Source organism: Anomaloglossus baeobatrachus, chromosome 6 (assembly GCF_048569485.1).
Source record: "Anomaloglossus baeobatrachus isolate aAnoBae1 chromosome 6, aAnoBae1.hap1, whole genome shotgun sequence".
In the NCBI taxonomy this organism is placed as follows: domain Eukaryota; kingdom Metazoa; phylum Chordata; class Amphibia; order Anura; family Aromobatidae; genus Anomaloglossus; species Anomaloglossus baeobatrachus.
The window spans coordinates 454,905,032-454,929,140 of NC_134358.1; positions in this window are offsets into that span (position 1 = coordinate 454,905,032).

Sequence of the window (24,109 nt, forward strand, 5' to 3'; positions counted from 1 at the left end):
TTTCAGAACATCAGGTAGGGTTTATAAAAGGGAGAAATGCGGTGACCAACATTAGGAAGACGATTCTAGTGGTTGACGCAGTTAGATTGGGGCGCACGAAGGGGGGGGCAAGTCCTGCATTAGTCACACTCGACGCCTAAATGTTAACTGGAGCTGGTTAGACAAGGTGATGGAGGCCGCGGGGATCTTGGGTAAGATGAGACTCTATATTAACAGCCTATATGCCAACTCAGGAGCAAGGATCCACACCCCGGGTTTTTTGTCCGACGTGTTCCCTCTGGTGAAAGGGACGAGACAAGGATGCCCGCTATCCCCCCTATTATTTAACCTGGCAATTGAACCCCTATCAAGAGTGCTGCAGGGTCATAATAGTTTCAAAGGGGACATAATCAACATAAGGGGAACAGAAATGAAGATAGCGCTCTTTGCTGATGACGTGATTCTATTTATGGGGGACCCTGGTGCGGACCTGCCCCGGACACTTAGCATGATAGAAAAATTTGGCGCCTTTTCAGGTTTTAAATTAAATAAAAATAAATGTGAGCTGCTATTCCTGAGCGGGGATCAAGGGCCAGCTGGGGGTATCTTAAGTGAAGGGCATGTGAATGGAATTCCGGTAGCACAATCATCAGTCAAATACCTGGGAGTGCATGTAGGAAGGACGGTGCAATCAATTTATAAAATGAACTATGGTCCACTGATCAGAAAAATCATAAATCAATTGAAGGGCTGGACGGGACTACCCCTGCCATTATTGGCAAGATGTCACCTCATAAAAATGATGAGCTTCCCTAGGCTGCTGTACCCCTTCCAAACGATTCCATTATTGTTAACACTAAGGGATGTCAACAGACTCAACTCAGCGTATGCAGATTTTATTTGGAGGGGAAGGAAACCCAGAATAAAGCTGCGTACGCTGATGAAGTCTGTGGAGGAGGGAGGGATAAATTTTCCGGACGTCAGAGGGTATAACGTTGTGTGCATCATGAGACACGTGATTGATTGGCTGAGAGGAACGAGTAGACACTCGGATTATGGTATGGAACTCAAGTACGTAGTGCCATGGGATCTGACGTCTATTCTTCACTCCCCATTGTCCAAGGTTGAAGGTCACATAAGAAACTCCGTTATATTCCGAGACACCATGTTGGCCTGGAGATTGGTAAGACGGAAATTGGGACATTCATGGAAGGTATCAAAATACCTAAATCCTTGGGCATCACCAAACTTCCCCCAGGGGAGAGAGAATAAATTATTCCTCAAATGGAAAGAGAAGGGCATTAGGAGAATGATAGATGTAATGAATGTGGAAGAGAGAAGGTGGATGACAGGTCGGGAAGTGCTTGATAAATACAACCTCAATGGCTTCCACATTATTCAGTACGAACAATTGAAACATGGAATAATTAGAGGGATGGGTGAGATTGGAAGGGAACTGAACAAGAGTATGATTGACGAGCTTATGGAAGGCAATGTAACAAATTTGAATGTCTCTCGAATATACCGAACATTTAGAGGTGTGCTAATATCCCGGGAAGATAGTCGTACACTTTTAGCATGAAAAAAACAACTGAAAGGGCAAGAAGTGGTGGAGGTCATACTGAAAGGATGGGTTCAGATGCGGAAACAAGTCACCAATGAGAGCTGGAGAGACACCCAATTTAGGATATTACACAGGGCAGTTTTGGGTTTCAACATACCGGGCAGGGAGGCACGGTGCCCTAAGTGCCACAAAGAAAAAACAGACATGTTACATTGCCTGTGGGAATGCAGGACGATAAAGAGGTTCTGGAATCAAGTCGGAGCACTAGCCCAGACAACATGGAAAATTTCCTGCAAATCAGAGTTAATGGTGTGGATTTTTCACTTCTTTGAGGGTGGAGTTAGAGGGGGACTGAATCTTCAGGACAAAAAGACATTTGCAATCATACATGACATAGCCATGATAGCTAAAAGGTGCATCCTAAGGCACTGGATACAGGAGGAGGCTCCATCCACAGGGGAAGTCATCGGGGAACTACATAATCTTTTGAGGATGGAGAAACTAGAAGCAGAAAGGGACAAAAACAATAAGACTACCAAGTTTTTTAGTAGGTGGAAAACTTTTATTGAAGTTTATTTCAAACAGAAAGAAATAAACCATTTAGTGGCACCTTTTAGGCATACGGAGTGGTACCTTCTGAGTGAAATCCAGGGCAGCTTGGGAAAGTTGAGGATTACTTAGCGGGGACTAAGGTGAAGGACAAAGGTAAGATGGTATGACATGATCAAGGCACGGCATCAACATTAGAAATATTAAAGAATGGCACAGGGGCTTAAGGGTTTGTTTCATGTATGTTATGTTCGGATTCTATAATTTTGACTTATTTTATGTCAATGTAACCTGATAATACTTCTTATGATACGATATTGTGTAGAATTTGTAAAATCAATAAAAACTGTTTTGAAAAAAAAAACATTTTTATTAATAACAGTAACGGGACCGGGTCCTTCCTCTTGCCAACCCAAGCAACCTGAACCTTGATGCTGCCCCTAAGAAATGGGCAGCACCCCTCTTCCACAGTCCAGGAACGGGCCCACGTTTTGCTTTACGGGACGGGTACAGAGTTCAACTCCCGGCTGTCTCTCAGGGGCCCCACATCCAGGGGACCCCTGGACCTGGAGGATCGCCACGGGTTGCAGTGGTGGCGGGGCCTCAGCCATCATTTTCCCGCAGGCCCATCCTCCAACCTGCCTCTCCGGAGACGGTGAAACGGGGCAGGCCGGTCCTGAATTATTTACAAGCCCAAAAGTTTTTGGGTGGCCTGCAAGTTCTCAGCCATGTTCATTTTTAAAGCAGAAAATCAACAGTATGCTCCCAACGGGGACTTTTCAACTTGGTAGCCGGGATCCGCTACCCTTTACTCATCATGTTAATCAGGTGAAAGTCTCGGATGATTGGTGCTCATTCAATCAGTTATTTACACAATCAACATGTTGCGCCCCTAGATGGCAGTTTCCCTGTACCTAAGCAGGGGCCTACCTAGGTTGGGGCGTGTGGACCTCCTGGGCCCAGCATTGTTAGGGGGAGGTGGCGGGACAGAGGGGCCGACTTGTCCCTCTTCCCATGTGTCAGGTATAGCGGGTAGAGACCTATGGGACCGTCGGTATTGCGTCTGTCACTTGGCATCCCAGTTGGCAGTGGAGGGAAGAGCTTCGGGCGCTTCTATGTCCATTTCCAGGTCCACAGGCAGCCGTCCCGGTCCGGCTCTCATCAGGTACGCTGGCGTGCACTTGGTGGAACCACAGGGGATGTTATTGTACATGTCCACAAGATCAGGCACTTTCTCTGGCTACAGGTTCCTTTCCTCCAATGGTAGTGTCTTGAGGAGGTTCAGGACCAGGTGGTTAATTTTCTCACACATTCCATTAGTTTGGGCATGGTTCGGCGTGGTCCAGATCTTCTTGCACCCGTACAGGTGTCAGAACTCCTGGAACACCTCTGCTTCAAAGGCCCTGGTCCGTGAGCCCCTTTTCCGGGTAGCCGTGCGGTCGGCAAAAGTAGGCCTGGAAGGCTCTAGCTGCGGTACGGCCCGTCAAGTCTTTAACAGGGACAACCACCATGAACCTTGAGTAGTGGTCCACAATGGTCAGGGCATAGGTGTACCCACTCCGGCTGGGCATAAGCTTGATGTGGTCCAGGGCGACCAATTCCAGTGGCTGGTGGGTGATGATCGGTTGTAGAGGGGCTTTCTGGCTGGCTTCAACCCGTATTTTCAGTGCACAGGGGCCACATTCTCGGCACCAGGCCTCTACAGACTCTCGCATCCCACTCCAGTAAAACCGCTCCCTCAGCAACATTTCCAGCTTCTCCCAACCGAAGTGCCCTGTGCCGTCATGGTAGGCCTGCAGGACCTTGGGCACCCTTGTCTGGGGGACCACCAGTTGGCGAACCTTCTCATGGGTCTTCGGGTTGATCAGCTCCCTATACAGCTTCCCTTGATGTAAGCACAGCCGGTCTCTCTCCTTCCACAACCGCTGAGCTTCTGAGGGGGCTGCGGGGTCCATCCTGAAAGAGCCCTGCGCAATCATGGTTTTGACCAACTGGACTGCAGGTTCCTGGTCTTGAGTTTCTTGCCACCCTTGGCTGGGCAGCGGATCAAGATTCCCCTGCTGTTGGTTAACGCAGGACTTCTCATCCCATGGCCGATGGAATGCGGGTAGCTCAATTTCCTCAAGGTTGTCGTCCTCCACCCCTTCATTGGGTAGGTGCGGCATCCGAGACAGCGCATCTGCATTGGTGTTCTTGCAGCCAGCACTGTACTTGATAGTGAAATCATAATTGGACAGTCGAGCCATCCACCGCTGCTCCAGGGCGCCCAGCTTGGCTGTATCCAGATGTGTCAACGGATTGTTGTCCGTGTAAGCAGTAAACTTCGCCGCCACGAGGTAATGCTTAAACCTTTCGGTTATCGCCCACACGAGGGCTAAGAACTCAAGCTTGAAGGAGCTGTAATTTTCGGGGTTCCTTTCCATTGGCCGTAGTTTTCTGCTAGCATAGGCGATTACTTTCTCCTTCCCGTCCTGTACCTGGGACAGGACCGCACCCAGGCCCACATTGCTGGCGTCGGTGTAGAGGACGAACGGGAGGCCGTAATCGGGGTAGGCCAAGATTTCTTCCCCTGTCACGGCTGACTTCAACTGGTGGAAAGACTCCTCGTGCTTCTCGCCCCAGACAAATGGGGGCCCAGGGGCTCTCCCATTCTTGGTCTGTCCCACGAGGAGGTCTTGCATGGGCGCGGTCATCTTCGTGTACCCCTTGATGAAATGGCGGTAGTAGCCTACCAGGCCCAAGAACTACCTCACCTCCTTCACCGTGGTGGGTCGCGGCCAGCTCTGGATAGCAGCAACCTTCTCAGGATCCGGGGCCACACCTTCTGCGCTCACCATGTGTCCGAGGTACTGCACCTTGGGTTTCAGCAGATGGCACTTTGAGGGCTTCAGCTTCATCCCGTTCTTGGAGAGGGCCGCGAACACTTCTGCCAGGTGCTCCAGGTGAGCCTCGTACGTCTTGGAATACACAATCACGTCATCCAAATACAATAGAACAGTCTCGAAGTTGAGATGCCCCAAGCAGCACTCCATGAGCCGTTGGAAGGTCCTGGGAGCATTGCACAGCCCGAACGGCATATTGTTGAACTCGCAGAGTCCCATGGGGGTAGCAAATGCGGTCTTCTCACGATCTTCCTGTGCAACCACCACCTGCCAGTATCCACTGGTAAGGTCAAGGGTAGAGAAATAATTAGCAGTCTTTAGTGCAGCCAGCGACTCTTCGATGCGGGGGAGAGGGTAGGCATCTTTATGCGTTATCCGATTAATCTTCCGGTAATCCACACGCATTCTCATGGTACCATCCTTCTTCTTTACCAGCACCAACGGAGCTGCCCAAGGACTACAGCTATCCCGGATGACCCCTGCCTCCTTCATGTTCCTCAACATGTCTTTGGCGCATTGATAGTGTGCTGGTGGGATCGGCCTATACCTTTCTTTAATGGGTGGATGTGTGCCTGTGGGGATATGGTGTTGGACCCCCTTAATCCTCCTGAAGTCTAGCGGGTGCTTGCTGAAAACCTGCCCGCACTCCTGTACTACCCAGTATACCCCCTCTTTGTGGTGTACCGGGGTAGACTCGGTGCCGACATGCAACTCCCAGCACCATTCCTCTAGCTGCATGGATGGGGTGTCACTGCTTGTGTTTTTATTGCTGGGGTAGTGGGGATGGTTTCATGGATAGTGTGGGTGTCTATGATGAACAGTTTAGCTATGGTGGCGTAGCGGGGGAGCGTAACCTCTTCCTGTCCGCAATTCAGCATTCTCACAGGCACTCTCCCCTTCTTGATGTCAATCACCCCCCTGGCTGTCATTACTGTGGACCAGTGCTCTGAAGGCGAGGGCTCTACCATCGCCGGGTAATTCCGCCCCTGGGGGCCGACTGCTGCCCTGCACCAAATCATCATCTCGCTCCTTGGCGGTACCACCAAAGGGGCTGCGTCCATCACCCGCAGTTCACCAATCTCTCCACCCGTCAGATTTACTTGCTGCCGATGCAGGAGGGCCTGGATTTCACACTGCAGTGCCCTCTGCCGACCTCCTCCTGCTGTGGCAGACAGCTGCTGCAACAGGCTCAACACTTCTCCCATACAGTGCTTAATCACGTTGGTCCCCAGGACCACTTTCGGGTTACGATCACTGGACTCATTCAGCACCACAATCATCCCTTGGCGTTTCAGCTCGGTCCATCCCACAGTCAGGGTCACCTCCTTGAATCCCACCTGGGTCAAAGGGAGCCCATTGGCCGCAATAATATTCATGCTATCGTCGGGAGGGGCAAGTTCACTATCAACCCAATATCGCTGGTATAATGTGTAGGGCATGGTCGTTACCTGCGATACAGTGTCCAACAGGGCCATGGTCGGGACGCCATCCACTGCCAGGGAGATGATGGGGCGACCTCCAACATACCGGTCTCACCAATCAGTCGGGCTGTGAGGGTCTACTCCTGAGGATTGGCCCTTGGCCTCAGGGGTTGCTCGTTTAACGGGCATCAAATAGAGTAATGGCCAGGCTTGTTGCACCTGTAGCCGACAGGTGGCCCATACCGCGGGTCATTGTTCTTCCTCCGCTGCATACAAGGGACATCCTCTGGACTGTCGGTGAGCAGGATCTTCTCCTGGGGCTTGGCTCTCGTCGGTAGCTGGAGTGCAGCGAGGATCCGGGTAAGGTCTTCGTTCGTGCATCGGACCTGCGAGGCCAGCTCTTCCATCGTCCCGATGGGTGCGGCAGGGGACGGTAGAGCCAAGGGACGGGGCGCTACCGAGACGGGAGCTGTTTTGACCGGCCAAGGGGCCGCATCAGGAGCGCCGATGGTTGGTGCTTGTAGGGCCTTGATGGCCCGCTCCTTTAGTACTGCAAAGTCTAGGTCGGCGTGCTCCAAAGTCCATAACCGCAGCTGTTTGCAATCTTCAGCAGAACCCAGACCCTGCAGGAACAGCTGCACTAGCATCTTGTTGCTGTCGGCCTCACTGATGGTGTCCACCCGCCTCAGCGTCTGGAGGGCTGTCTGCAGGTGCAAGGCATAGTCTCTTATACTGTCCGCGGGCCGCTGCCGACATTGGTAGAACTGCATCCGCAACTCAGCCTCGGTGCGGGTTTCAAAGGCGGTATGGAATTTCTCGAAGACAGTGGTCAACGAGGCCCGGTCCGCGTCTTCCCAGGTCTCCTTCTCCTGCTCAGCCGCGCCGGTCAGCTTCCCTAGCACTACCGTCGCACGCTGTCTGCCGGTCATGGCATACAAGTCAAGGATTGTGCTTATCTTTTTCCGGAACACCTGCAAGACATCAGGCTTCCCATCGTACTGAGGTAGCCAGGTAGCACCGGGCACGTAGGGCAAGGAGATCGGCATTACCTGGGCGACCGCCGGACCCGTGGCCTCCCCCACTCCTGCGACCGGAGCGAGGGCCGCTACATTCCTGTCCTCGGGCGCCACCACTCCCGCGGCCAGCATTCCTCCGCCATCCATGTTAGGCACATACATCTTTCCTCCGTTCCCCCTTGGTCTTTTCAGGGCACTCCGCTTTCTTTCTGCACCGCTCTGTTCTCTGGGGTCGGGGCTTCACTCTCCCGCTCTTTTCTTGTAGAAGATGGCTTTGGCGGGAAACTTCACGCCCAAAGATGGCGGATTCTGCAATTTTTCAACGAGACACCGCTGACTGTAACTTCAAGGCGCACTTCCACTGGTAAGTGGATGGGTTCACTCCTGTTCGTGACGCCAGAAGAGGTCAATGTGTACCACCCCGGGGCTCGACTGGTTGCCGAGCCGCTCGGACCCAGGCTCGTCGGTGGGTGGCTCGAGCTCCTCCCGGACCCGAGAGTCACATCGCTCTGAAGGGATGCTGGCGCTACGTGAGGGATGGTGCTCGGTGGGGAGGTCAACGGCCGAGGCCGCGGTTGTTTTTGGGGGTTAAGTTCGTGACGCCACCCACGGGTTGTGGTGAATGGATGGACACCACCGCTGCCATTGACTAAGCTCCCAGGGACGGTGTTGCGCAGCTTGGTGTTGACCCCTCCGTGGGTAGGGAGTGATGGTCCCGGGGGGCCCGAGGGAGGTGCTGAGGCTGGGGGATGGATGCATGCTGGCGTGTCGGTGAGGTGCGGAGCGGTGGCGGCCCGAGGGCACTGTTGTACTCACTATTACAGACACACTGGAGTCTCTGGTAAACCAAACAAAATGGTGGATGATGCCCGCAGCCGGCTGCGCTTTTCACCCTTTTCAGGTTGGTGGTTTCCGCCTTTCTCCTGCACCTCACTTTTAGTAGAATGGTGACTCCTATGCCTGAGCAACGGTAGTCCGCTCCCCAGCTTTGTGTGTGCCGGTAGAGCCCATTTGCCCGCAGATGCTGGCCCGTGGGATCTCGATGCCTGGACGGTGGCTTTCTATCCCTCTGATTGGGCTGTTGTCTTCAGTCGGGTCTTGGGTGGGAAAGGACCTAAAGTCCAGACCCCAATCAGTGAATTCGACTTGGTCCAGTGGCTTCTGGGCCTCGTACTGGGTCTGAGTACCCCTCCTGGTGCTCCGGTTTCCAATCGGTTCCCCTGTTCGGTACCGGTGGGCCACTACCCGGTCCCGGTCCCTTTCAGTTCCACTGGCTGTAATCCCAGCTCCTGCAGGCGGCCACCACCATCTGCCTCCTGGCAACAGGGTATCCGGGCTCCAACCCAGATCCCTGACAGACGTCCAAACTTTGTTACCACTCTCCTTCACTCCTGTCACTCAACTCTCTGTTTTTCCCGCCTCAGGCTCTCCGAACTCCTCGGTGGGCGTGGCCAACCGCCTGGCTCCACCCCCGGGTGTGAACGTCAAGTCCTGAGAGGGGTGACTCAGGGTTTTAACGTTGGCTGCTGGTACCTTTTTAGGGGAAGGTGTTTGTGGAAGGGCCTACCTGTGACTACCTGGCTAGTGCAGGGCGTCACATTCCCCCTTGGTTTAATGCAGACCATCCGCGGGCTGCCCATCCACCACCGTCTTATTTTGTTGCTTTAAACTGAAAAAGATAACATATTTACAAATATAATAACTTTTGTACAATTAAGCATATTTTTGAATCTTCCCTTGCAGGAGGCACATTCTTTAACTGCTGCAAACTTAAAAACACTTTTATTAATAACAGTAACGGGACCGGGTCCTTCCTCTTGCCAACCCAAGCAACCTGAACCTTGATGCTGCCCCTAAGAAATGGGCAGCACCCCTCTTCCACAGTCCAGGAACGGGCCCACGTTTTGCTTTACGGGACGGGTACAGAGTTTCACTCCCGGCTGTCTCTCAGGGGAAGGTGTTTGTGGAAGGGCCTACCTGTGACTACCTGGCTAGTCCAGGGCATTACACTACGGGTCGTGGAAAATGGCGCAAAAAGTGTGCCACTTTTTTTAACAAAATTCTGAACTTTTTTTAACCCCTTAGATAAGAATAAACCTATGTATCTGTGGTGTCTACGAACTCGAACTGTCCTGTGGCATCACACTGACACATCAGTTTTACCATATAGAGAACACGGGAAATAATATATCCCAAAAGCTATCATGCAATTGCACTTTTTTGCAATTTCTCCGCACTTGGAATTTCTTTGCTGTTTTCCAGCACACTACATGGTAAAGCATATGCTTTCATTTAAAAGTACAACTTGTCCCACAAAAAAACAAGTCCTCATATGGCAAGATGGACAGAAAAATAAAAACATTATGGCTCTCGGAAGAAGGGGAGCAAAAAAAAACAACAACCGGAAAATCTCCTCTCCACATATTTTTCACCATATTCATGTATCTACAAGCAATGTCCCCTTCATGGACATTGTAATCACTGGACACTGTAACATAAACAAGCATCCCTGTGCACATATGATAGAAAAATAGAAGTGTTGACAGGCTTCCTTGGTGATAAGATAGAGAAGGGTGAAATGTGAATATACAAGTTGTAATGAAAAGTTGCTGCTGGACTTTATCTCTGAGTCTCAGCGTTTTATCTAGATATCATAGTTACCCACCAGTATAATTCTATCTCCAACAGTTTCATTTGGACCTTCAGTTTTAATTACATGAAATGACCAGCCTACAGGGTGCTTTACATGCTGCGACATCACTAACGATATATCGTCGGGGTCACGGTGTTTGTAAAGCACATCCAGCGTTGTTAGCGACATCGCAGCGTGTGACACGTACGAGCGCCCTTACACGATCGCAAAAGTGGTAAAAATCATTGGTTTTGGAGAGGTCGTTCAAACACCAAATATCGTTGTTTGGGCACTAGCGAGGTTGTTTGTCGTTCCTGCGGCAGCACACATCGCTATGTGTGACACCGCAGGAACGAGGAAACTCACTGCACCTGCATCCCACCGGCAATGCGGAGGGAAGGAGGTGGGCGGGATGTTCGTCCCGCTCATCTCCGCCCCTTCTCTGCTATTGGGCGGCCGCTTAGTGATGTCGCTATGATGTCAAACGAACCTTAGAAAGGAGGCGGTTCGCCGGTCACTGCGACGTCGCTAGGCAAGTAAGTAGTGTGACGGGTGTTAGCAATATTGTGCGCCAGTGGCAGCTCAACCAACGGGGGCGGGTATGCTCGCTAGCGATATTGGTACCGATATCGCAGCATGTAAAGTACCCTTACATCTACAGAATACACAATATAGATTAGAGCTTGTAAACTCTGGCGCATTTACAGTAAACAGCAGTTTTCCAAGTTCAAGCGTTACCAGCAGCTTGTCAAGGGCAAAGTTAGTGAACTAATGGAAATATCTTCCATACCTGGGCTACAGTAAACATTATTACATAGTGCTGATGAATCATAAAAATTGGATGTCTCAAGCATTTGGTTTTAAAAGAAAAAAACATAAATAAGTTATGGTTGAAGAGCATTTGTCAGCAGGTTGGTATTTGCTATGGTATGTATTCTGAAGACAGCAGGAGATAGGAACTGAAACACTGAACTCAGCAATGTGTCACTTATTTGGCTGTGTTTTAGTGTTTACTTACAATTAATGTTTTATCACCAGAAGATTATCACTGCTAAGACTACTGGGCATGTGCCAGATACTTCGACCACATCACCTCCTCTGATAAGCAGTTCATTGTCAATAGACAATGTACACTGAGAGCTGTGGAGTGGGCAGAGTTAGTTTTTTGAGCTCTGCTACATGCTACACCTAAAAACTCTGATTGTGTCACAGCTACTGCACCCAGTAAACTAAGTGATACATATCTGAATTCAGAGTCTCTTTTCCTCCATTATACTGCTCTCAGAAGTTACAGATTCCTTTTAAAATAGCTTAATCTGTACCATTAAAGAATCCTATTTGCTTTCTCTCCACTGACGTCCGTTGATGTCTGCCATATATATGGAATTATAAGCTTATTTTCTACTTGAAATATTTCAGTACTACTTATAGACAGTATCCTTGTGTAACCTGGATTACAATTTCCTAGTAACGATAGTGGATTCTTACATTTTAGCACTAATTTCGAGTGCATACCCGCTACTTTCCCCCAGCCGGCAAGACTTACTTAAAAACAGTTTCCCAATGAGATAATTCCTATCCAACGTTGACTTTGGATACATTTCTCTGTGTTCAGGCATCACTGACAAGAAGCTCTCAATGTAAAATAAGACATACTTTTAAGTAGCCACAGAAAATGTGCAGAAGGTACAGCTGTGTTATGGCAAAAGCCTTGGCCTATTTCTAACTCTTGAGAGAAAATATGTTCATCAAGTCTGTTTATTTAGTTTCTGTAATTTTTTTTATCATCTTTGGTTTCATATGCAATTAAAATTTACCCTAACATCATGCTGTATTGTGTCTTTCAAGGCTAATCAAAAATATAGACAGGTTGGCTTTATGTGCTATGTTCCCACCCTTAAAAATAAATAGAGTTGGGAGCTGTGATACTTTTTTCCTTAGAAATCTACTAAAATAATATTTACATTTATCCGCAGACATTTTCCACTCTGATGTGTGATTGACATTTATTTATTCTTTATCAAAATCAAGAGATTTTATCTGCAATACTTATTTACAATCAGACTTTTTTACTGATTCACCAAACCTTGGTCCTTCTTTTTAAAGGGAACCTGTCAGGTCCCCTTAACAATTAGAAGTCACTAATATAGTGATAGATGTGCTGATCTGCTCTCTAATAAATACTTTGAAGTTACAGAGTAATGCTTCGTTTTGTTTTTTAATATCTGTTGCTCAGCATATGTGTCATGTGTCATTCGGTATTCTGCTTTGCATTCGCTGGGTGTCATGGTGGCATCGGACTCTGTTTACACTGCAGAATTTGACAGGCAACCTAAGGTCTCCTAATTGTTCATCCTGAGTCGGGCGTTGGCTGTATTAGGTTCACTGCTCTTCAGTCCACCAGGAGTTAATTGCTGCTGGCTTGTGAACTGCTGCTAGGAGCTCAGGCTACTAATTACCATTCACAGCAACCTTTACTTTTTATAAGGCTAGGTTCGCACACTGCGTCTTTTTGACGCTGCGTTTTTGTGCGTTTTTGCCCGCTAAAACGCACCTGCGTCGAAAAAACGCATCAAAAAACGCATGCGTTTTTGCCGCGATTTGGTGCGTTTTTGGCTGCATTTTGCTGCGTTTTTGATCTCTGCGTTTTGCTGCGTTTTTCCAATGCATTGCAAGGGGGGAAAACGCAGAAAAACGCAGGAAAGAACTGACATGTCCATTTTTTTTTTTAACTCAAAACGCAGGTAAAAAAAACAGATGTGTGCGGACAGCAAAAATGAAAACTCATAGACTTTGCTGGGGAAGCAAAGTTCTGCAGTTTTGAGGCCAAAAACGCACCCGAAAAACGCGCAAAAACGCCGCGAAAAACGCACTGTGCGCACATAGCCTAAAGGTGCTGTATTCTCATCGCTGAATATAGCTCAGCTTTGCTTCAGCAATACCGGTCCTTTCATGGCGCTCCAGAGCCTGTGACCTGTTGTGTACTTTCCTGTGTGGTGTGGAATTATCCCTGTTGTTAGATTATTTTCTCTCTGTGTTTATTTCTTCCTGGGCACTTATTGTGTCTCCCTTGTGACTGATCGTTGTGTGTATGAGTTTGTTTTTTTCTCCTGTCTGTGGTATTTGTGGGGTTTGCTACTCTGGCCCCGACCTTCTCCGTGGGTAGGGAAGAAGAGGTGTTAGGTCAGGGTTCAAACAAGAATTAGGGTCACGCTGGCGGTCTAGACCTCGCTACCATTTCGCGTACCTCTGGGATGAGGGATAGCACAGGGTCCAGCTTAGAAGTCCCTGCTTCAGTTACCCTGACACTTCTGTGACAATATGTATAAAAATGTCAATCATGCCAAGTCGATGACGAGGTGGAATATGACAGGATGAACCCAGGTGCACTCAACACACTGCTGGACTAGTCATGTCTCATTTGCATATGCCGAGTCACAGATTAAAAGTACTTTTAAAACATAGAAATGTTAAGTGGAACCTAAAGGGATTTACTAGAATGCAGTGATCAACATATATAACACTATAATGGCGGTTTCCAACAATTAAGAGACCTCATTGGTTGTCTTTAAGTTGAAGTTAAATATCAAGCTGTAGGCAATCAAATAATGAGAATTTTCAATGCTATGAGAAGCTAAAAACTAATATTTAAACACTGATTAATTATTACCAACCATTTTTTGCCAAAGTCCATACAAATTCCATTTACATTATAGTTACATATCTCTTTTTACATATTATTTGTTAGTGCAGTTTCTGCTTGGCACTGAAGAGGTATTCTAGTGATCATGCATTTTTACTTATTTCCACCTGTTCACTAGATAGGCAATTACTGGTAGGCCTGACCGCTTAGACCTTAGGATAAATCTTGAGAGACCATTGCCACTTTATTATCTGAGAATCTGTCAACAGGTTTTTGATTTCGCATCTGAGAGAAAAGTCAGGGCAGATACTGTAAGGGGTACTTTGCACACTACGACATCGCTAGCTGATGGTAGTGATGCCGAGCGCGATAGTCCCCGCCCCCGTCGCAGCTACGATATCTTGTGATAGCTGCCGTAGCGAACATTATCGCTACGGCAGCTTCACATGCACTTACCTGCCCTGCGACGTCGCTCTGGCCGGCGAACCGCCTCCTTCCTAAGGGGGCGGGTCGTGCGGCGTCACAGCGACGTCACACGGCAGGCGGCCAATAGAAGCGGAGGGGCGGAAATGAGCGAGACGTAAACATCCTGCCCACCTCCTTCCTTCCTCATTGCAGCCGGGACGCAGGTAAGGCGATATTCCTCCCTCCTTCGGCTTCACACACAGCGATGTGTGCTGCCGCAGGAACGAGGAACAACATCGTAACATCGGCCTTCCGAAATTATGGAAATGACCGACGCTACACCGATCATACGATTTTGACGCTTTTGCGCTTGTTAATCATATTAAAAACGCTTCACATACATACATACATACGCCGGATGTGCGGCACTTTCGATTTGACCCCACCGACATCGCACCTGCGATGTCGTAGTGTGTAAAGTACCCCTAAGTCTAAGGCCTAAGACACACGGCGATAAAAACGGTGAGAGTGGAGTGCGATAAAAAATCGCATTCCACTCGGACCAATATTAGCCTGTGTGTCAGCACACATGAGTGATTATTTTCTCAGCCCTAATCGGACCGAGAAAACAGTTGCAGCATGCTGCGATTGTAATGCGATCATTGTTTCTCTCGCACTCATTCAAGTCAATGGGGCGAGAGAAAAATTGCACTGCACTCACGGTACACCGATGTACCGCGAATGCAGTGCGAGAATCGCAATAGCCGGCAATGGAGGAGAGAGGGAGATAAAATCCCTCCCTCCCCTCCTTCGTGCAAGCGGCCCGCCCCCCGCAGCTGAGGTCCGCTTGCACGAACGGACCTCAGTCGCAGGGACACTCGCATGACACTCAACTCTGCTGTGCTGCCAGTGTCGCGGGCGGGGAGGAGGGTGTCGGCACACCACGCTCACCCCTTCTGCTCGGGTCTGGCGGCTGCTGCTCAGTGGTGGCTCGAGCGGTGGGCCGGATCCCGGGGGTTTCTCGAGCGGCACTCCTCGCCCGTGAGTGAAAAGGGGATTTTGGTTGGGGAGATTGTTTATTGTCCGTGACGCCACCCACGGTTGTGGTGATTGAGTGTACACCACCGCTGCTCTATATGGGGATCCCGGGGATGGTGAGGCGGAGCAGCCAGTTGTTGTGTTGTCCCTTCGTGGGTAGGGGTTGGTGATCCCGGGGCCCAGTGGGGTGCAGGGGCGCAGGGGCAGCGCTGTGCCTTGCGGCACTGAGGTACTCACTCAGCCAGTAAACACGACACAGTTCTCGGTAAACAAACGGCTGGTTGGACGGGTCCCTCGGACTGTTCACGGTGCTGCGGTTCCCTGCAGTTAGCGGTGACGGCCTCTTCCCTGCACCTTTGAAATGTCTGTTTGGTAACGATGGATTCCCACCGGTTACCCGCTCCCCGACTACAATCTGAGCCGGAGGAGCTCCACGCATTGCCCGCAGGCGCCGGCCCTGGGAAACTGGTGCCTTGGCGGTGGCGGTGTTTCCCCGTTGTGGTTGGACCTTTGCCGTCAATCAGGACTTGCTTGTTGGGGGATCTACGTCCCCTTCACTAACGGATTTGGCAATTTACGGCGACTATAAGCCTTGCCGGGATCCAAAAGGCCCCTGCCCTGGTGCTGACTGCCCTTTGTATACTGCTCCAGACCCCCGGGCACACAGCCTCCGTGGTCCTTCCAGCAACCTCCAGACAGTCCCACTGCAGACCTTCACCACCGTCTGCTGACCTTGCTGACTCCGTCTGGGCACACAGCCCCAGACCAACTTCAGGCTTTCTGTCACCTTTCTTGCTTTTCTCCTTTTTCACTTCCACTTCTACTTCCACTTTCACTTCCTTAACTCATCTTAGCTGTTTACTCCTTCACTTCCCCTACTAGACTCTCCTTCCACTTCTCCCTCCAAACTCTAACTTCACTCGAGCCCTGCCTGGGCTAATCTGCCTGGTTTCTCCCGCCTCCAGAGCTGTGACCTCCTCGGTGGGCGGAGCCAACCGCCTGGCCCACCCCCTGGTGTGAATCATCAGCCTCTGGAGGAAGGCAACAAGGATTTGTGGGTTAGCTGGTGTACCTGCAGGGAATGTGGGGTGTGCGTGGTGTTGTGACCTGTGTCCCCTGGCTTGCCCAGGGCGACACACCAGCGTGAGCCGAGTGTCATGTGAGGGGATCGCAGTAATCCCTGTGTGGCCCCAGCCTAACATTGTGGCTACTTACAGGTTTTCCTGCTGTTTTTTTTTTGTAAAACACTGTTTTATCTGCTGCAGCTCCCTAGTCCTGTCAGTGATGAGCTCCTCATATGTCTTTATCGTTCTTCAAGAGCTATGTCTATTTGCCCCACACACAAATTGGCAGCTTAATGTTTATGCAGCCTGAAAGCTGTTCATCAATGGTGTCAACTGGATCGGACAGTGCTCCTCTATGAGAAGACTAGCAGAGCTATAGCAGACAAGAAATTGATTTTATCAAAACTATGGCAAGTGCACAATACTAGAATCAGGACCTCTATCTTGCTTATATTCTGTTATCGGATTGGGAAGCATTATAGATTCCCTTTAAGCATACTAACAAAATTACAGTTAATAATCGAGTCATCAGGTTTATATGAGCCCTGGGGCCATGATGCTTGGCACATTCTCCTTTGGAAGGAGTTCAGGGAGAGGTGATCTAGGAGCGAGAACTTAGATTAGAGCACACCTATAGGTAGTGTTTAAAGTGAACCTGCCAGGTGCAATATGCACCCAAAACCACAAGCAGTTCTGGGTGTATATTGTTAATCCCTGCCTAACTGTCCCAGCATCTAGTAGCTTCAGAAAAAGGATTTCTAAAGATACTTTATGATATGCTAAGGAGCACAGGGACTAGTCGCCAGGACGTTAGTTCCTGCGCTCATTCAGCCCTTTTAGCATGTTCGCCCACCCACATGGGGCATGCTAACATCTATCCAATGCTCATTGCCTCGCATCATCAGTGGTGATGCACGTACCTGTGTCCGCTGTTACCGCTGATCTGAATGCCCGACACTTCCGGTCATGCACACTATGTAGCCAGATGTACGCGTCCTGACTTCAGAGAGGTCTAGTGCACACGATCGGAAGTGCTGGGGACTTCTGACCATGGTAACTGAGCCTAAAGCCAGAGTCATCAGAGGTGCAACGGACACAGGTATGCACGTCACTGCCGATGATGATGCTGGGCAATAGGCATTGAATAGCATGTTAGCACGCACCTGTTGGCTCGCTAACATACTAAGAGGGTGGAATGAGCACAGAAACTATTGCCCTTGCCACTGGTCCCTGCGCTCATTAGCATATCATAAAGGAGCTTTAGAAATACTTTTTTTAAAGATCTCTTTATATATTAAACTAGATGCTGAGACAGTTAGGCAGCGATTAGCAATATGCACCCAGAACTGCTCATGGTTCTGGGTGCATATTTCCCCTGACAGACTCCCTTTAATTGTCTCTGCAGTATATTGCATATTAGACACTTGCACCCTTTAGTGCCTTTCATGTGACATTAAAGGATTTTTTTTAGCCTTGTTTAACCTAATAAATATTTAAAACAAAAAAAAGACGTGGGATGCCCCTTATTTTTGATAACCAGCCAAGATAAAGCAGACAGCTGCAGGCAGGTATTATCAGGCCTATGGTTATATGACCTTTCCCAAACTAAAAATACCAGTACACAGCCACCCCTGAATTAGCACATCTCATTAGATGTACCAATTCTGACACTTTGACTAGCCCTTCCTGACTGCCCTGATGTGGTGATAATCGGGGTAATATTTTTGGGTGTTGATGTCAGCTGTTTAATGTCAGCTGGCATCAAGCCCTGCAGTTAGAAATGGAGAAGCGTCTACCAGACACCCCCATTACTAACCCAGTATTACACACACAGATAAAAAAAATGTTTATTTGAATAAATACTCCCCCACACTATCCCTTGTTCACATATTTATTATCAAAATTTTTCCCACAAAGTTCTGTCGTGGTCCATGTTCCCTGAATACAGCTCCGGCAATTGTGAATAGCAGTATTCACAGGAGCCATGTAGTGACAACAACTCTCAACAAAGCCGGAGGCTTAATGCTGCGCTCAGGAAGACCCAGCAACACTGATGAGAGTTGTCTCACCACTTGGCACCTTTGAATAGCTGTACTTTACAGTTATTTAGAGTCACCAGAGCTACATTCGGGGAACATGAACTATGATAGAACTTCGTGGGAACATAATAAATTGTTAAACGAGGGATAGTGTGGTGGAGTCTTTATGAAATAAATTATTTTTCCTCTGTGTGTTTTTTTTGCATTACTGGGTTAGTAATGGGGGGGTCTGATAGAGACCTCTCCATTACTTACATCAGGGCTTGATGCCAGCTGACATTACACAGCTGACATCAATCCCCCAAAATAATACCATGATTGCCACCGCACCAGGGCAATCGTGAAGAGCCGGGCAAAGCACCAGAATTGGCGCATTCAATTATGGGTCGGCTGTGTGCTGGTATTTTTAGGCTGTGAAGGGACCAATAACCATGGCAGTCTGATAAAATTGGCCCCCTGATGTGTGCTTTACCCTTGGTTGGTTATCAAAAATAGAGGGGGACCCCATGTCTTTTTTTTTAAATTATTTATTTATTTAGTTCCTAACAGTGACATGGGAGTCAGAGATGCATCCAGGCATCTTACCCATGATGTTCCCATTCCATTTGAACGCTGTTTCCAACCATTTCAGTGATTTTCCTGCCTCCCCAGCTCTCCTGTTAGGGTCTTCAGGAAAAATGCTTGAGTTTTCCATTGACTTCCATTATATTCGTTACTTGAGTTAAGCCCGTCCGAGCATCTGACCTGCTCGATTTGACAACAAAGAACTCAAACCGTTTAATGCTCACTCATCACTAATAGCAACCAATCCTCAAAATGTCTTTGGGATGAAAACTAGGGCATGTACCAGTTAACAACACTTGATTCTTGAGGTGTCAGGTTTCTCCCTATTATTAAAAAAAAACAAATGTAACACAAGAACACTCACAAATGACAAAAAAATAGCAATTTAAATGTATTAAACTCAAACCATTATAAATACAGCATTATGGTGTAACAGAGTGACAGTCCCATCAAGTGACTACTAGCCACATACAGTTAGGTCCAGAAATATTTGGACAGTGACACAATTTTCGCGAGTTGGGCTCTGCATGCCACCACATTGGATTTGAAATGAAACCTCTACAACAGAATTCAAGTGCAGATTGTAACGTTTAATTTGAAGGTTTGAACAAAAATATCTGATAGAAATTGTAGGAATTGTACACATTTCTTTACAAACACTCCACATTTTAGGAGGTCAAAAGTAATTGGACAAATAAACCAAACCCAAACAAAATATTTTTATTTTCAATATTTTGTTGCAAATCCTTTGGAGGCAATCACTGCCTTAAGTCTGGAACCCATGGACATCACCAAACGCTGGGTTTCCTCCTTCTTAATGCTTTGCCAGGCCTTTACAGCCGCAGCCTTCAGGTCTTGCTTGTTTGTGGGTCTTTCCGTCTTAAGTCTGGATTTGAGCAAGTGAAATGCATGCTCAATTGGGTTAAGATCTGGTGATTGACTTGGCCATTGCAGAATGTTCCACTTTTTTGCACTCATGAACTCCTGGGTAGCTTTGGCTGTATGCTTGGGGTCATTGTCCATCTGTACTATGAAGCGCCGTCCGATCAACTTTGCGGCATTTGGCTGAATCTGGGCTGAAAGTATATCTCGGTACACTTCAGAATTCAACCGGCTACTCTTGTCTGCTGTTATGTCATCAATAAACACAAGTGACCCAGTGCCATTGAAAGCCATGCATGCCCATGCCATCACGTTGCCTCCACCATGTTTTACAGAGGATGTGGTGTGCCTTGGATCATGTGCCGTTCCCTTTCTTCTCCAAACTTTTTTCTTCCCATCATTCTGGTACAGGTTGATCTTTGTCTCATCTGTCCATAGAATACTTTTCCAGAACTGAGCTGGCTTCATGAGGTGTTTTTCAGCAAATTTAACTCTGGCCTGTCTATTTTTGGAATTGATGAATGGTTTGCATCTAGATGTGAACCCTTTGTATTTACTTTCATGGAGTCTTCTCTTTACTGTTGACTTAGAGACAGATACACCTACTTCACTGAGAGTGTTCTGGACTTGAGTTGATGTTGTGAACGGGTTCTTCTTCACCAAAGAAAGTATGCGGCGATCATCCACCACTGTTGTCATCTGTGGACGCCCAGGCCTTTTTGAGTTCCCAAGCTCACCAGTCAATTCCTTTTTTCGCAGAATGTAACCGACTGTTGATTTTGCTACTCCAAGCATGTCTGCTATCTCTCTGATGGATAATTTCTTTTTTTTCAGCCTCAGGATGTTCTGCTTCACCTCAATTGAGAGTTCCTTGGACCGAATGTTGTCTGGTCACAGCAACAGCTTCCAAATGCAAAACCACACACCTGTAATCAACCCCAGACCTTTTAACTACTTCATTTATTACAGGTTAACGAGGGAGACGCCTTCAGAGTTAATTGCAGCCCTTAGAGTCCCTTGTCCAATTACTTTTGATCCCTTGAAAAAAAGGAGGCTATGCATTACAGAGCTATGATTCCTAAACCCTTTCTCCGATTTGGATGTGAAAACTCTCATATTGCAGCTGGGAGTGTGCACTTTCAGCCCATATTATATATATAATTGTATTTCTGAACATGTTTTTGTAAACAGCTAAAATAACAAAACTTGTGTCACTGTCCAAATATTTCTGGACCTAACTGTACATCATAAGTACTTGACCCTGACAAGGACTTTGCGAAGGTTCCATCAAATCTTGCAACCCCCTTTTGAATATGCCCAACCCTACTTTCATGATGTGGACCTTTGCTCTATCTTCAATAATGCTGTGCCACCACTCCTAGGTTCCTCACAAAGAATGCAACCGCATCATTAATATTTTACACTTGACTTAAATAATGTTGATACTGGGTGTTGGTTATGTTGCCAGACAACTCAAGGCACTACCTCAGAGCTTACTGAATGGACAGCTTTCATCAGCCTTGCTTCTTAGTTGACCTCATTATGGCATTTGTCCTACATGCTTCCCATCCACATGCACCAGAATCTAAGAATTGAGTAAGCCACGACAACTTTATCATTTCTACCACTGCAGACCTGTATAGCTTGGCCAACACAATACTTAATTTACAGGGCTGTGGAGTCTGGGTTATCATTTAGTGTCAGTATTGAGTATAGTCACAGTCAGGCTATAAGATAAAATTATCCAATATTACATATACATAATGATGAAGAAAAACAAAACAATAGCATCTTACTATAGTAAGTTTATTATTACTTTTTACTATACAAAGATGATATCTGATTTGGAATTGGAGTGAGAACATAACAAAATAAAGAAGTCATAGATCACGGCCTAAGGCACGACCGGCTCCGACCTGAGACGACAATTTTATTTTTTCTTTCTTCTAGGAACAGGAGCCCTGAGTTTGAGTCTCTGGTTCCAGGCTGTAGTCCCCCCCTTGGGGGGGTGGCTTCATGCCTTCCCCGATTTATTATAAGGACTTTGGTTGGTCTTTTCTTTCATAACTAGTTGTTCACTTTCTTTTTTCTTTTCTGATATTGATATATCTGGTTACGATTCCTCATATCATTTGCATTGGTTTGCTACTAGGGTGGTGAGATCCGAGTGCTCCCCTCTCTTAGATGTTTAGAATCTAGCTTTAGACACTGACTGTGATAGCAGTGTGTCCATAGCCACAAACTCCCTTTAAGGGTTAGAATTACCCTGGTTCCTCCTACGGAAGAGTGGGTATAGGAGGTTAGGGTTTAGATATTGGTAAAGTTTTAAATTATGCCAATTTTTTCTTCTTTGACCCTGACCGGGGAGGACGGAGGCGGAGGTGAAGGCTTTTGCCTGCGGCTTCACTCCTCACCGGTAACATTTATGACATGTAAATGTTATGCTTTATATGTTATGTGTTTTGTCATTGTCTTTTACCATTCATTATGTGTTTACCCTGATTGTGGTGAGGGAATCTTTAGTACCCCATTGAGAGACATCCATCATGGGCCGTCAGGCAAGTTTGAGATGGGCAATACCCGGTTAGCCTTTGTATGTAATGCTAATTTTGCTTTATACTACTATAACTTAAAATATGGTTAAAATTTTAACACTAAATGTTAAGGGTTTAAACTCAAACATTAAGAGGCGAATGGCACTAGGTGAGATGCGGACCCAGCGAGCTGATGTGGTTTTCTTGCAGGAAACGCACTTGAATCTCAACGGGAACTGCAATTTCGCCAAACACCTTTACCCTACGATTTTTTTAGCCTCTCAGGAAAGGAAAAAAGCCGGTGTGGCGATCTTGATATCAAGGACCTGTCCCATTCAAGTTACTACTTCCCTGGCAGACCCACAGGGTAGATACCTTATCCTACAAGGGACATATAAGGAAGTTCCAATCCTTTTGTGTAACATTTATGCCCCTAACACCTCCCAGATCCTTTTTTTGAACCGGGTATTCCTCAAATTAACACGCCTTCCCCCCTCAGTGTGGATAGTGGGTGGAGATTTTAACACTATTTTCTCTGACTCTTTAGACAGGTTGACCATTAACAATCAATTGTCGAGCCCGTCTCAACGTAAATTGACAGCTGCCTTTCGAAGACTGATCCGCAGGTTTGCCTTATTTGATTTGTGGCGAGTTAAACATCCCTCAGTAAAAACCTTTACCTTCTACTCTCCCCCTCATGGTACACACACCAGGATCGATTTCTTCTTTGGCAACATTCAGGCCCTTAGATGGACGAGCAAAGTGGATATTGGTGCAATAACGTGGTCAGACCACGCGCCAATGACTCTCACCCTAGATCAGACAACCCAACGTACAAGAGTCTGCCACTGGAGGCTCAATGAGTCCCTCCTCAAGAGAACTTCCTACAGAGACAAACTGGAAGCAGGATTGATGGAATACTTTGAGAACAATGAGGGGTCAGTGCCCAATTTTTCTACTATCTGGGAAGCCCATAAGGCCGTCTTTAGAGGGCAATGCATAGCTTTAAGCTCCCGCATCAAAAAAGATAGACTATATCAGAGAGATCAGCTCCTTAAAAGTCTCAGAGACTTAGAAAATAGGATGACCCTTAACCCATCAATACGTACCCTTAGAGGTATAGTAAAGACTCGTGCCCAACTGAAGGACCTAGAGGTCAATATAACAGAAAAATTACTACTCTATAGCAGGCATAAATACTATGACAAAGGAAATAAATCGCACTCTCTTTTAGCCCGCCAACTTAGGGAGGAGAGGGGGAACTCATCCGTTTATGCCTTGAGAGATTCGGGAGGGAATACGTTATATGACCCCACTAAAGTTGCAAAGATTTTTCAGGATTATTTGTCAAGATTGTATTCTTTGCCCAGCACCCTTCCTACAGACCCAGGAAAACAGAGGGAGCTAATCCACTCCTTTCTTGAGCAGTGTAAGCTGCCTACCCTTACTAAGACTGCCGTAAACACACTAAATAAAGAAATCACGTGTGAAGAGGTAGGGGAGGTGCTTAAACTACTTCCTAATGGAAAATCACCGGGTCCAGACGGCCTGACATACTTCTACTACAAGGCATTTGCGGATCGACTTACCCCCTATTTAGTTAAATTATTTAATAGCTTCCTCACGGGCTCCCCTATACCCACAAGTATGTTACATTCATATATTACGCTTATACCCAAACCTGGGAAGGATGCTATGGAATGTGCCAACTATAGGCCCATAGCACTCCTTAATGCTGATTTGAAAATCTTCACTAAACTACTAGCTCTACGCCTTTCAGTTCTACTTCCTCACCTAATACATAAAGACCAGGTGGGTTTTGTCCCTTGTAGACAGGGAGGGGACAATACTAGGAAGATCATTGACTTAGTAGAGGTTGTTAATAAGACAGAGAGTG